The following is a 14,749-nucleotide window of genomic DNA, read 5'->3' as shown; positions in this document are numbered from 1 at the left end:
AAAAAAACAAACAACACAATCCAAAAATGGGCAGAAGATCTAAATAGACATTCCTCCAAAGAAGATATATAGATTGCCAAGAAACACATGAAAGGATGCACATCATCAGTAATCATTAGAGAAATGCAAATCAAAACTACAATGTGGTATCACCTCACACTGGTCAGAATGACCACCATCAAAATATCTACAAACAATAAATGCTGGAGAGGGTGTGGAGAAAAGGGAACCCTCTTGCACTGTTGGTGGGAATGTAAATTGATACAGCCACTATGGAGAACAGTATGGAGCTTCTTTAAAAAACTAAAAATAGAACTACTTTATGACCCAGCAATCCCACTACTGGGCATATACCCTGAGAAAATCATAATTCAAAAAGAGTCATGTACCACAATGTTCATTGCAGCACTATTTACAATAGCCAAGACATGGAAGCAGCCTAAGTGTCCATTGACAGATGAATGGATAAAGAAGATGTGGCATATATATATATATATATATATATATATATATATATATATATATATATATATATATATATATATATATATATAATGGAATATTACTGTGCCCTAAAAAGAAATGAAATTGAGTTATTGGTAGTGAGGTGGATGGACCTAGAGTCTGTCATACAGAGTGAAGTAAGTCAGAAAGAGAAAAACAAATACTGTATGCTAACACGTATACATGGGATCCAAAAAAAAAAATGTTTCTGAGGAACCGAGGGGCAGGACAGGAATAAAGACGCAGACATAGAGAATGGAATTGAGGACAAGGAGATGGGAAATGGTAAGCTGGGATGAAGTGAGAGAGTGGCATGGACATATATACACTACCAAATGTAAAATAGATAGCTAGTGGGAAGCTGCCGAATAGCACAGTGAGATCAGCTCGGTGCTTTGTGACCACCTAGTGGGGTGAGATAGGGAGGGTCGGAGGGAGGGAGATGCAAGAGGGAAGAGATATGGGAACATATGTATATGTATAACTGATTCACTTTGTTATAAAGCAGAAACTAACACACCATTGTAAAGCAATTATACTCCAATAAAGGTGTTAAAAAATAAAAACAAACAAACAAACAAAAAATAAATGTATATCCTTTAAATAAGAGCCCATGTCAACATCTAATTTGGAGACAAAACAGATAACTTGTTAAAGAGTAATCTTTAGTTGATACCTTCAAAATAATTTTTATTTACAGAGCCATTTTGATATGGAGGATAAGTGATGTGCTTGCCAAGGGAAGCCCTATCATGATTGGAAGAGAGGTCATGACAGGTTTTTATAAAGAAAAGAGGAGGGATGCCTTTATTTCCTAAGATTATTCTGTTCTGCTCTTACAGTAAAAGAAAAAAGAGGCAGAAACAAAAATTGCCTTTTCTGCTCCTTATTCACTCTATGAATTCATAGAAAGTCTCATGATAATGAGCCTCCAAGAATCTTCAAGCCCCATGACAACTTTTTTTAGCATTGTAAAATTTATTACTTGATTGTGATATTTTTTGCCCCTGTATTCATGTTTGCTCTTCCCACTAGAATGTATACTAGTTATAGTAAAGGACTACATTTTATAATTATTTTACCCAAGTGTCTTGTGCATAGTTAAGCACTCAAAAAGTGAGTTATTATTTTTAACTTAATCCATCATTTTAATGTAGAAAAATAACAATTTTGAATGAAAATATGAGACATTCCTATGTCTCTCCATTAGCTGTTTAGAAATGTTAACATAAGCTGGATATATACACTCATAAATAGGTTTCGTAGGGCAGGGTCTGTGTTTTTCTTCCTGCCTGTATCCCAAGCTCTGGGAACAGTATCTGGCACATGTAAAAGTTTAATAAATAACTGTTAAATGAATGGATCCCACTGTTTATGTTTATAACTGATGAGAGTGCAAGTATAAGGTCAACATGCAAATAAGCTTTTCTACTCAGGCAGTCTTTAAAAATTATTGTTTTAAATCAAAAGGTTAAGTACCAAAGCTCCTTTTAAAAAATACAGATAATTTGGGAAAGGACTCAGAAACAAGATAAAGATGTCACAACTGTGAACAAAAATAGTAGGTGCAAATAATTTATTTATAATCATAAATCATGTGAATAATTTAGGAGGCTATTAGGAGAGTACCTATTTAAAAAGAGATATCTCTTTTAAAAAATTTAAAGTGATAGACTTACCTGAAAACTTGTCTTCATGTTATGGTGAGAGTTTTTTCTTTTTCTTTTTTTTTTTTTCTCTCTCTCTAACATTTCACATCAAACTTCTCTCTAGCCTTGAAGATAATGTCTTGGCTAAAAACACTTCATTGAAATCTAGCTTTTATTTAGTCAAACCCAGAGAGAGGGTGGTCCAGGGGGTGAACCTACTGAGGATAATTTACCCAAAACATGGAAGATCCAATTCTTCATTCAAGCCTTAATGTGGACTTCAATGGAATATAAGAAATTGATGAGCTAACAATATTAATATCATTTTTCAACAGTTACTGGCATCCAAAAATCATGTAAAATATTATAAATAAGTTATTACTAACCTCTATGATAAAATTACAAAGTAGATATTAGTGTCACATTTTGGAGGTGGGGAAATTGAAAATCAGAGATATAAAATGATTTAGCTAAGGATACTTTGATGTGACCAAGCTGAGATTTAAATTTAGGTCTGTTTAGCTCGCAAAGCTCAAATCCCAAGCTTTTCTCTGTACACTACCCAACGTCATATAACTCCAGAAGCTTCATCTCATCCAGCCATGTCTTTGATCATCTGTGTCCCAATCCACACTTTTATCCTAACCTTGGCTTTGCCCAATCTCAGTCATTATTCATTCAGCCTCAGATTGCCCAAGACACACTGTTGTTATTGTTCAGGTCAACCCCTAAGGACCAGGAGAATGACTTATGGAGAAGATTAGTTGATGCTTAGCACTTATCTCTAGTGGGTGTTTTTAAAGGGAAACTGGATAGTATAGTGGAAAAAAAGTTTGGGATTTGAGCTTCATAGTCAGACAGATTTACACTTAAATCTCAACTTTGTCGATTTGCAGCATCCTTAGTTAAGTGACTTCACATCCATGAGCATGATTTCCCCATTTGTAAAATCACATCTCTGCTTGAAGACCACTGGCACTGCTTGTTGAAACTAAAGCTGAAACATGGAGAAGACACAGAAACTCAAAGCTCCACCAGGCATTCTTTCAGCCAAGAATGAGACCTGCAAGGCTGGTTCTCTGAAAGGAGGTGACACATGTATTACTGTTCTTAATGACTGTCACTCATTTATTTTGGGATGTCGATATCTATAACTCAAAATAGTCCCTGCCAATGACTCAATGGTGAGTCCAATAATGTGATACAATTTTTTCTACCTAGAAGTATCTGGTGAAGATTGTGGTTGTAAGAAAAAGATATGGGCTTGACCATTGCCTTTGTCACACTCATGGTCTTCACAGAGCGGTATAGACATGAGGTATTTAAGATCACAAGGGTAAATAAGGTTTAAGGAACCAATGCATCTCTATTCTTTCATTGATATATCTGTCCCATTTATGTAGCAACACCCGAATTAAAGAACTAGAGTCATTTTTCTGATATAATGACCATCTCATGATGGCAAAGGTTAGGAAGGGTGTATGTACAATTTCAGGCATTTAAAAGAGTTTCTGTTAAGTTTATTGAGTATGTGAAAAAGGATGTTTTAAGAACTAGTTTTAGATATTATGGATAGCCACACCTATGTTTTATATAAAGACTGGATTTAAGGGAAACTAATAGATACATAGTATAAAAAATCATAATGGCTAAGCTTTTTTAAAAGGGGTGGAGGGGAGAAAAATTAATTGCTAGTGAGAAAAAAGAGAAAAGATTTTACCAGGAATCCATGATAAAGCTATTAAAGTCAGGTACTATGCATTGTACACTCAGACAAGAAAAGCAGCTTAGATGGTGAGTCAGAGAGGACCACATGTTTTCCTTCCTCTTCAAAAATTGATTTTTTCCTTCATAAGAGAAGAAAGGGAAAAAAACCCCACCTCTTTCTTAATGTTTGCTACACATCAGGAATTACCTCATAACTTTACACGTACTAACAGATTTAATTTTCACAACAATCCAATAAATTAAGCAATCTCAGAGGTCAGCAAACTATGACCCATGAATCCAGACAGATGCCTATTTTATTATGACCTGTGAGCTAGGGACATTTTTTACATTTTAAAAAGGTTACATTTTGAATGGTTATATAATTATCTATAGAATCTATCTTTTGGTTTGCAAAGCCTGAGATATCTATTGTCTGATCCTTTCAGGAAAATTTTGCCAACCACTGTGACATATTTTCATTGCACTATTACAGATGAGAAAATTGAGGCAGTTAGTTCTCTTCTGTTTCCAAACAGTAGGGCAAGAATTTGAACTCAGGAGGTTTCATTCTAAAATGTGAGCTCTTCACTGCTTTGCTGCACTGCAGCTCAGAGGTGGGGGCCATCTGACTTGACTATTAAGGGAAAGTCCAGTTAAAAAACAGGCCCTCTGTCAAAATGCTTAGAATCACTGAGTTAGAACTATAGGTGAAAAAGCTGAGCTTTGTCACAGGGAACAATCAGCTTTAACAAAAAGCCAAAAATAGGTCCAAGAGAAACCTTGAAGGACAAAGTGCTGGCACTGAAGTAAAGCCAGAACTCCCACAGGACACATACAGAACAGGGGCAAAAGAAAGGACATATGCTCAACATAGCATCTTCTGGATTTTACCAAGTTTCGGGAACTCAGAGAACAATTCCCTTTTTTATCCAGGAGGTGAAAATCAGAAGAATAATGAAGATGGTCAAATGAGGCTGCATGGAGACAGGGCAAAGAAACATGCTATGAGCTCACCAACCCCTAGACCAGGGCCAATGAGTGACCCACTAGAGCAACCATAGGACATCTGTGCTTGGCTACCAGTCCAGTTCTGAAACCACCATCCAGTGACATTTGCCTCCTTTGTATCTTTCAAGCGTAAATATTTTCTATTCCTGTGCTGTATCTTAGCTTTTGTTTAAGGTGCTACTATACTCCTTCAAGAAATATTGGACATATGAAATGGAACAAACCAAACTCTGGTACATCCTTAAGTGGAGAGAAAGGGAGAACCTCTGAAGATTGTAGCTCTGGAGATGACAACTCTGATCAGTAAGCAACCACAGCCAACAGAGAGAGGTGGGAAGCATCAGAAAACAGATGTGTGTCTGCCCACCAACAGGGCAGACCTGTCTCCCAGTGTGTTCCATCAGGAATACATGGTACTGGGGGTTCCAGCCTTCACTGCCAGCCTGCCTGTTCCTGAAGCAAATCTCAGGTGCACGTCTGAAGTGAAAGCAGAGGCTGAAGCTGAGGAGGCAGAAGGGGGAAAAGGAGAGCAGTGGTCTACAAAGCAGAGATCCAGACCAGGGCAGAGATAGCCTAGATTTTCTTAACCTGTGAGCCTCTGTTACATCACTGGTAACATGGGCACGGGCTTCTCTACCCCACAGGTATTTTGTTACTGTTAGAAAAAGTGAAATATTTGGTCCTTTTGTTTGTATATAGAAGACTGCCTAAATGCCACATACAACACACCAAAATTCTTTCTGTAATTCCCTTCTTCTATTAAACATCTCTAAGGAAGATCCCACAATCCCCCTTAATAAAATATTAATTGCATCCTAGCCTCTTCAAGAAGTTCTGGTGTCTATTTGAGCATTAAAGAGTACAGAAAATAGGTAAGAGTCCAAGTTGAAATTTCCTTCAATCTAAGCCTGTTCTGAAGTTGACAAAGCATTGGTCTCCTCTGTTCTCCAGACCCAACTGTCAACTGCCTGCTTTCACCAACAAGGCAGGAAGACCCTTGATTTGCACCATCACTAACTGCTTTGGCAGGAAATTTTTTGTTTGAACTACCTTTAGAAGGAAAAAGACTGGTAAAGAAAAAACACTACTCCCCCGATTTAGCTTATTTCTTTTATATTCTTGTTCCTGCCTTTGGACAAATAAAAATTTAAAAAGAGAAAATGAGAGCAATAAATTGCTATAAGCTCAAAATTATTGATTCTTCTCCAACACTTCACTTGGCATCAAAGGAAATTTGTGACAGAGAGTAAAAAAAATAAAAATGAAATAAAATAAAACAAGAGGTAAAAATCCTAAACAGTTGGGGAAAATTAAGTTCTACATATTTTCTTACAGAGAAAACTCAATATTCTGGCTGGAGAAACTTAAAGTTTTATGTTTTTTGTTTTATGTGTCCTTGCTTCATTTTAGATTTGAAGTACCTAGAAGTACCTGGAAATTCTGGAACCCCATAGAATTGCACCTTTTTTAATTGTAATGAGGAGAATTAGTTCTGACTCAACACAAAACATAAACAAATTAATGCCATAGACATGGTAGAGTTTTAAACAAGCCAAATTGTTTTCTGGCTGAGATGACCTTCAAAGGCTAGTTTTCTGCATATTTGTCTTTCTTTCCCCCTCCTCTCTTAGATAATTGGGACAATTTGCAACAGAAAAAGAATATGATGCCAACATAAGACAAGCCCATTAAAGAGTATCAACTTGTCCATGGTTCTGAGTAAATGGATGCAAATGGTCTTTACTAGCACAAAAGTTTCATATTTCTAAACATCCGTCCTGTGTGCCATCACCAAGGAAAGTGGTAGAAGAACATTTCAGCTGTTTCCTTTGGAGTGCTCAGACCAGCTTTTAGTCTTCTGTGGTGAGGAAGCCCCTTATTGCAACTCTATTTTGGGTGTATGCACACAGTTGACCTAATTTTAAAGAACTTCCTCTGAAACAGGGAGCTTTTTCTCCTTGACTGTTGCAATAATGGTTACTCCTCTCAATTGTGTGTGCTTTGGTTTGGTTGATCTCTATAAGCTCAGCAACCCTATTTCCTAAAGTGTCCTGCCCCAGTGACTGGCAGGGAGAGAGCCAGAAGCTTGGGCTATTGCATGTTGAGCAGGGACCACGATGAGAGAGACAGAGGCCCAACGTGCAGGTTTCATGGAAGAGTTTCCTGTATCTACGCATCCCCTTATCTTTAAAAAAAAACTACTCTATTGAGGTAGGATTGAAATGTAAAAACTGTGCATATTTATATGCAGCTCTCTGACTTTGGGATAAGTATACATCCATGAAACCTTCACCACCATCAGGTCCATAAACATGTTCGTCATCTACCTAAGTCTCTTCCTGCCCCCTTTATTATTATTATTTGTGTGTCAGTGGTAAGAACACAACATCTTACCATAAGATCAACCCTTTGAGCAATTTTTTTTTAAACAGCTGAGTAAAGGTTCAGAGAGTTTTATTTTGTTTTTGTCCAAAAACAAACACAAGTTTGGGAAAGTGAGAGGATTAGATGTTGAGCCTCTGTCCCCATCTCTTTCCATAACAACACACCACCTCCTCCTTCACCACAAAACCTCGCAGGGCACATGGGTTTGTGTGTTTGATCTGGGTGCATGTGCACGCACACACACTTTCTGGGAACAGCATCTCGTCTTCCACAGACTTGGGAATGTTGCCCTTTGGTTTCTTACCACAGAGGCTTTTGGCAGATGGTGAATCAGCCTCAGGCTCAAAGTCAGCCTTTACTTAAGAAGAGCTCCCCTGGTATCCCTCCACCTTCCTCTCTGGAGAGCGCCTGTCAGGCTGCTCCCATCTGCTCCCACTGTTTTCCAGGAACTGTGTATCTCATTTCACACAGGGTTGCTACCTGCCCAGGAGAATTTTTCCTGACTGCATTGCTTATGCTCATTTCCTTCCTTGGTGCTCTCTAGAGCAAATGTTTCCGTATCTCCCTCAATTAAACATTTAATAAGAAAAGGAGGACCTCATTTTCCTACCACCCAGTTGACCAACCTTTCTTCAATCTGTATCCATATTCTGCTTTCCTTCCTGTTATTGATATAATAACCGTGCCCTCTCTGCTACCGGCAAAAGCCAAATCACAACTTGAACATTGATTGCATCCCATCTCCTTGAGGCTTCCCAAGGACTTTGCTCCTGCATGTCTCCCCTCTCTCCTATGCATCACCAAGTTTATCCTCCTAAGTGTGTTAGTGGGCATTTCCAATAGCACACCAGCACACTATTTTATACAGTGATACAGTCCACCTGAAAGAGCACATCCACTGCTCCAGTGGCCATCTCATTTTACTCTACTGATAACAAAACTGTCAAAGAGTGTTCATGCTCACTATTTTCACTTCTTCACCCCAAATGCCTTTTTACACCTACTCCACTTTACTCCTTGACACTCTACCTATATTATTCTAACTCTTGTCAAGGTCACCAAGCACATCTGGATTTTAAAACCTAATGGTCCATTTCCCATTTTCATCTTCTTTGACTTCTCAGCATCATCGGACACAGATCTTCCTTCTCATAACATTTTCTGCACTTGGCTTCTAGGTCTCTCCACCCCAGGTTTTCATCTTACCTCACTGGTCCCTCTCCCTCTCTTAGAAATACCTAAAGATGTTGGCATTTCTCAAGTTTATTCCTCACCCTCTTTCCTCCACTAAACTTTCTCTCAAGTAGTCTCCTACAGTCCCAAATATGTGCTTCTATCTCCAACATCTCTGTAGAATTCCAGGTGTATATCTACCTCCTTACCAAAAACTTAATTTTCAAAAAAACCTCCAAACCACCCTATAATTGATTGTACCTGGAGCTTCCTCTAGTTCAGTAAATGTTTCACCCATTCTCCTAAGTGCTCAAGCCCAAATGGGATTTTTCTCATGCCCCATGCTCCAACCTGGTGAGCAAGTCCTGGTGGTTCAAGCTTCAAGAAATTTCCTGACTAGAACTAGAATACTTTTCAGATCCTTTACCACTATACCATTTTGTGAGACACCATCATCTCTCATCATCTCTGGATTAGTTCAAGGATTTCCTAATAATACCTCCAATTTTGTCCTGCTACACTTTATTCTCCACATGAATACTAGAATGGTCTTTACAACAAATCCTCCAATAACTTTCCTTCACACTCAGACTGTAATCCAAAGTCCTAAAAGCACAGCTTACCAGGCCCTATCTGGGCAAAGAATTTAAACAAGAGTGAATATATGTATATGTATAACTGATTCACTTTGCCATACAGCAGAAAGTAATGCTACATTTTAAATCAACAGTCAACTCATACTCCAATAAAAATTAAAACAAACAAACAAAAAACAGAACCAAAAAAAGATCTCCTTTCACTCTCTAGTTCCTGTGCATGAAATCTCACTCTCTCCCCCAGATCGTCACATGACTGTTCCCTCACTTCATTGAGAGTGCTGCTCAAAGTTTACTTATTCAACGAGGACTACAATATTCTATAATACCTATTCAAAATTGTCCTTAGATACCCTTTTATCCTACTAACTTTTACTTTACAATACTCACTGTCTGAAATTACATTATAATATATTTACATCAAATGTTAATTAAAATATTCCTTCAGGGAAAAGACTCTTTCTTACCGCTGGATCCCCAGAGCCAAGAATGGTACTTAGCACACAGTAACTGCTCAATAAAAACTTGTTGGAAAAAGATGAATAAATAAATAAAGTTAAACATAATGTGAGTGATGTCACTGATTATTTCATGTGAAGTGTCTGAGCTGAGGATGATCCTGTCAATTAGGCTGGTGTTAAGGATAAAAGAATGACTGTTGTAATAACCCATAGAGTACCCTCACTCAATGTTCTCTCCTGAAGGAACCAGAAAAGTAGCTTTAAAAATGCATGTAATAAACATTTGTCTGTGCATTACCCTATATTGATTTCCCCCCAAATTTAAAAAACAATATATTTGACATTATTTGTATTTGCTTTCCTATAGAACAGTCCACATTTTTCAGCCTGTTAAACAAGACCACTACAAAACAAACACAACTTTTTTGTCTGTGACTTTTTTTCCCCTCCTACCATTAACAACCTTAAAAATGAGCCAGCTTTCATATGAATGTAAGTTTTCTGGAACTATGCTCTAAATACAGTATATCCTTCTAGCTCTAAGGACCTTACAATATATCTCCCTCTAATCTTTTGTTCTCGTTTCACATCCACTACAAGACCCGTCCTCTTTTTTCATTCTCAGAGCTTCCACAGCATCTTTGCTCTATTTGTAAGTCACTTAATAATTTCTCCTTCATAACATATATGAAGATCACCTTTTCAATGCAAGATAATACCTTTTTGAAAGCAGAGACTATATAAGTGTACACCCATCAACTAGCAGCCTACCTGGCAAATAATAGATGTTCAATAAATCATGAATGAATGAATTAATTAATCAATAAATAGATGAAGAAATATTGAATAAAATAAAACAGGTTATAGCCTATAAGTAAGAGGTGGGGTCAAGGAATGGAAGACCAGGTTAGCATTTGGAACCTCAGAAGCTCATGGACATGATGCTAACTACCAAGTAGCTAAGTATGTACAGACTCTTTGACTGTCAAATGCCAGCCTCAGGAGTGTGTTTGTGCACGTGTGTGAAGAGTGTTGACAAAAGCAAGGCAATGCTTGGTCTAATACATTTTCCTCCTCATTTGTGATCTAAGAAAGAAATTCTATATCTGGTTTCCTGGTAAGAATGATGTTCCCTGACACATCAATGAGGAAACTTGTTTTTCAGAGAGAAAATTTTCCCTTCCCCTCTCAGCATAATTAAGCTCTTCTACCAGGGGAGGACTGGCCAACCTCACCATGATTGGGGTCTGCATCTGATGTTATTGTTTTCCATGCTGGTCAGCGTGCCCTCTGCCCTGCACACCTCAGCCAAGGGAGAAGCTCTTTGGATAGTCTTTGGATAGGATTTTTGTCCCAGTCCACATAGATTTCCACTATTCATTACTACTGTAAGGGCTGTATTACTTGTGGTGTCTTAACCAAGTTTCTGAAATCCCAACAAGTGTCACAAGGTAATGGATCTTAAAGGAACAAAGATGTGAAACAATTTCCAAGTCTACCTCCAGCCTTCAGAGAGAATCACTCACCAACAACTCAGAAACATTGAAGGGAGATAAGCAATCCTGGAAATAGCCATAACCAAAAGTGTTTCAAATTATACTTCTTAGGATATCTTATAAGTTTATTTTACTCTAAATTCATGATTCATGGAGCCATTTTGGATGCTACTAGCAACCATAGTTAGATAAGTTAGGTATTTAATTTTAAAAGCGTACACCCAATGGCAAACTACAGGAAGTCAAATGCACGGATGGGACATTTTCTCTACTTTTAGAATTTCCTCACACATTTTCAGTAACTTGTAATATTTCAGTCTTACTGCCACTGCCATACATGATTCTTTGAAAACAGGTGCTAAAGGGCAGCCATTGAGCCATTACTTTTACTTGGAAATTGAAGGTGAAAACCCTGCATTGAAATGGAGGCATCAATTTACAAGATGAAATGACCTTTAACAAGAAAGTCAGCTAACTAGTCCCGCTGGAAATTTCTGTCCTTGAAATGTGAAGCTCGGGCTGGTCTGAGCGACCCGAGGTGGGAGTAATCCTGCCCCTTCCCTAAGGACCTTCACCATTTTGATCATCATAGCATTTAGAATTGGGGGAGGAAAAAAAATCACAGCCTGATTACAGGCAGTAAATCCCTGCATTTCTTGAGGATTAATGGTAAAGCTTTAACAAAGTGTTTCAGATTCTTAAAACATAAGTATGCTTTACCACGTGGCAAACCCAGACATTTTCTTGCTGAGCTACATTTCATCTGTATATGGACAGATATTTTTGTGTTGACAGAAGCAGGACTTGCAAGCAACCCCTTTTTGCCTTGGAAAAGCCAACTACAGAATATGCTTCCATGTACAAGAAATAGAAAATGTTCTTGAGTCCCCTGGGTTTCTAGCCAGGATTGTGAATGGAGAAGGACCATACTTCCCAATTAGCTTATTTTGAAATACCTTTCGTTTTTTGGTTTGATAATCCGCAGGGATATTCCTCTTCTGTGTGGGATTTTCCTAATGGGCTCTGCTTAGGCAGCAGGAAAGACTGTCATTGCTTAATAGGTTTGAAAATGCAAGACTGACCCAAAAGCACCTACCAAAGGCCTCCTGGTCTATTAGTCTGCAGTTCTGGCAGGTGCCACTTTGTGACCTCTGGGGCTTTATATAACATTGTATGGATGAGTACGGATGACAGAGAGAGGGAGGCTTGCACCATCTAGGCTGATCTGCAGAGACTCAGTAGCTTCACTAAAATACGTTTCATATTTTTGATACATGCATGCAACTATGTGTACACTTAATGTAATGTGCTCTTTTTTCTCCCCACCATTCACAGTCTGTTATGAAACTGGTGGTGCATTTTAAAATTGATTGTGACTTAGAATCAAGGAAATATGGCATTACTCTCCATTTAAGGATCAAAGTTATAACTAACAAATATAACAAAATAAATTCAATATAAAAAAGACTGTGTTTAAATTGGCTTGCTGAACTTAAACATTATAATTGGTCTGAATATAAGTTTTGAAGTTATCCCCAAATACCTCATGAATTCACCTTCACTCTCTCTCTCTCTCTCTCTCTCTCTCTCTCTCTCTCTCTCTCTCTCTCTTTCTCTCTCTCTCTCTCTGGTACAGAGTTAGAGAGCTTGGAAGGGTTCCACTTGTTTGTGTGTTACTGTCATTTTTAGAAAATCTATTATTTGGGAGATTTTTTCTGACTTGTTCTTGCATTTCAGGCTTGAAGTCTTGCTCTTAGCTTGTTTATTTGACCTTAACTGGGATCACATCTGTTCTAGTATCTTGGGCATTTGTGATCACAGATCCATTCCAGGCTTCCTTTCATGCTCTGATGAACAAATACTTCTGTATCCTGGTTGCTTTCATGGTTCAACCCCAAAGCAACCCCTCCTACTTCCTCACGGCAGTAGCACCTCCCCTGTGCTGCGTTTAGGAAACGTGAAGCATTTCCTGTCATCAGTGTCTCCCACTCTCCTCTCTCTTTCTTCCTTGGACTGACCTAACCCCTCCTTCAGAGGTAGAACCTCCCTTTCAGTAGTAGCTCCTATGAACAAGCAGACTATTTTGCATCACATGTACATTGAATAACTTGTGAGTGTAAATCCCTTTTGTAGATATTTGCATTTTAAGCTTAATTGTAAAAATTGGAAATGGAATTTAAAACTATTTCCTTCTTAATGCAACTCCATGCATCAGCAGGCCATGAAGACCTGAGGGAATTGATTTTAATCCTAAATTCATAAATCAATATTTTGCATATGCAAAGACAATCTAGGCATACATTTCTCAGTCTTTTTGTGCAGTGGTTGAGAATGAGTGGGGAAAAAAATAAAAGAAATAATATGGCCATGCTCACTCCTCTCCAGGTATCCCAGTGTCTTCCTGTAGAAAATCTACTAAACTGAATTGACTGACCACTTCCAAATTAACCATTCTTGGGAGCTATTAAGGGCTGATTAATTCAAGGTGAGTTAACGGTTGCAGACCTGGACACTGAGCCTACCTACCACCATCCCAATCCTATGTCAGCTGAGAGGTCAGCCTGCCATCATCTGTCTCTCGATCAATATTCATTAAAGACATTGTAATGACCAGGGCCGCTTGCAAAGACAGATTCCTTGGGGAGTAGCTCAGGACTCTGTATTTTAATAAAATACTTGAGTGATTATTAAGCACATTCAATTTTGGGAAACATGACTTTGTACCCTTTACTAAATTTCTCCTTTACATTTCTTCCCTGCCTCTTTCCACTCTTCAATTGACCATAACTTATTCTTCCCCTCACCCTGCCACAAAATTCATAGATATTAGCCATGCAAAGTCATTTCTAGTTTTGTCTGCCCCGTGCCCCATGCCTTCTTCTGACCTATGTGTGGATGGGGATCACACTATCACTTCCAAAACAAATGGAATCAGGTTTGGAGCCTCAATGGCACAAAACCTAAGATACTATAGGCATGATAAAGCAAGGTAGTTGGGTGGCTGTCAAGACCATTCCAGCACAATAGGAGTCTACCAAAGAAATCCAGGAATTCTTTGCTGTAGTCCAGGGTTGTAAGTGTGGTAGGTACAAAGGACATTTGGAGGTCTTAGGTTCAAGCCCTTTGTTTTGTATGGATGAGGAGTCTGTGTAGATGCTCATGAGTATAATGAGAGAATTATCTCATATATAGATAGCAGCTGAAAAAAAATGGTGGGTGTTGATGCTGATTTATAGAAGGAAGGTTTTTTTAAGCTATAAAATTTCTTTTTTTTTTTTTTTCCCAGTATGCAGGCCTCTCACTGTTGTGGTCTCTCCCGTTGCGGAGCACAGGCTCTGAATGTGCAGCCCCAGCGGCCAAGGCTCACGGGCCCAGCTGCTCCGTGGCATGTGGGATGTTCCCGGACTGGGGCACAAACCTGTGTCCCCTGCATCGGCAGGTGGACTCTCAACCACTGCGCCACCAGGGAAGCCCAAAAATGTACCATTTTTTGTGTAAGAGCAATGCTAATTACTGTCATTGATATCTCCTATTTATAGTATTTGCCTAATTGCTATGTAGAATATTTACTATGCACATAATAATTATGCATTATTTTCATCTTCATTAGTTTCTAAATTTCTTAAGGGTAAGGATAAAAGTCTTCCATATTTCTGTATACTCCAGCCCACTTTGACAGTAGCTTACATATTGTACGTTTTCAGTACAATACTTAATGATTTAATTAATGTGTATGTTTTACTCCTGTTACATTTGCACATATGCAT

This window comes from Mesoplodon densirostris, chromosome 7, assembly GCF_025265405.1.
Source record: "Mesoplodon densirostris isolate mMesDen1 chromosome 7, mMesDen1 primary haplotype, whole genome shotgun sequence".
NCBI classification, from domain to species: Eukaryota; Metazoa; Chordata; class Mammalia; order Artiodactyla; family Ziphiidae; genus Mesoplodon; species Mesoplodon densirostris.
Note: the sequence above shows the minus strand (reverse complement) of the source record.